Raw genomic sequence first — 1532 nt, 5'->3', positions numbered from 1 at the left:
TTTAGATTCAATAATGAAGTAATTTATATTTGGTTTAATAATATATTTTTTTATAAAAATAATAATTAATTATTTTGTTTAAATTTGATAATTATTTTAATTATATTTTAGATTTTTTATATTTTAAAATGAGATGTTTATCCTCTATTTGATTATGTTTATCCATAATTAGTTACATGAATTCAAGCATGGAGCTTTAATAAGTTGTATTTACGTACAATTTACTTGTAATATTGAATTTTAAGTAATATGCATTGATAAATAGTACTTCATGTATAAAAAATATTTTTTAATTGTTTTTGTCAAATGCTTTATAATATAGTATGTATGTAAACATTCATTTTAAATATAAAAAATCTAAAATATAATTAAGATAATCTTAAATTCTAACAGAATTTTTAATTATTATCTTTATAAAAAATTATATTATTAAACCAAAAATAAATTATTTTGTTATTAAATCTAAATTAAATTATAATAAAAAAATAAATTAAAGAAGTTACACCAAAAAAACAAGAATTATTAAATAATTAATTTGATACTAATATCAATTTTTTTTCTTCAAATTTTTATGATATATTTAAATTTATATTTTATTTAAAAATAAAAACATTATCACTTTTTTAAAATCACATAAAATCGTATTATATTGATAGAGACAAAGAATAAAAGCTAAACATTAAAATTGAGATTTATTTTTCTATATTGCATGAGTACCCTTTTAGTGTGTGTGTATATATATATATATATTATGTTTTAATCAATTAATACCATAAATTTTTAAGGTCAATAGATAAAAGAATTTTGGACTAAAACAATGTTTGGAAATATGAAAGCCACATGGTTGGTCTATTGACCACTCATAAAGCGTCAAGCGTGTTGCGTGTATCGCTATTCGCTACCAAAATGGAGGAAGTGTCGGTAATTAAGTTACGAGGAGAGATGATAGAGATGTGAGTGGAAGAAACTTCTTTTTGTTTTTTTACTTTGTTATAAAATACTAGTTGTATACCCGCGCAATGTGGCGGGAGTCATGAATTTTAATGATTTTGAAGTTCCACTGGTTTTATAAGATAAGATTTGACGATGATATAGGTTACACTTGGTTTTTACATATTAATACAATTTGAATAAATAAGAGTTATGGTTCCAATTACAGACTATCGATGAAAAAAATTGTATAACAGTTTAAAATCCAATATATTTAAAATCCAACATATTAAAACGACTCCACAAATGTATTCGATTTACACCAAGAGCAAAGAACCAAGAAACTTGAGTTTTAAGATAAACATTCAAAACCAATAAAGAAAACTACAAATTTAACAGATCATAAGCAATGAAAGAATAAAAAAATGGGTTTTAGAATGAAATTTCAACTGCTTACCCTCTTTCTTGTCCAGAAACTCAGATTAAGGTTGAATTAATACATGTATATATATATATATATTTCAAAAAACCCAAGAACATATTAATTCAAAAAATATTATACAGTGTAATTTGGACAGCCTAACCCCAAAATACATAGTATA

This window comes from Cynara cardunculus, unplaced genomic scaffold, assembly GCF_001531365.2.
Source record: "Cynara cardunculus var. scolymus isolate 2C unplaced genomic scaffold, CcrdV1 Un_Scaffold_1013, whole genome shotgun sequence".
Taxonomy (NCBI): Eukaryota; Viridiplantae; Streptophyta; class Magnoliopsida; order Asterales; family Asteraceae; genus Cynara; species Cynara cardunculus.
The sequence above is the reverse complement of the archived record's forward strand: the minus strand, read 5'-3'. Positions refer to the sequence as shown.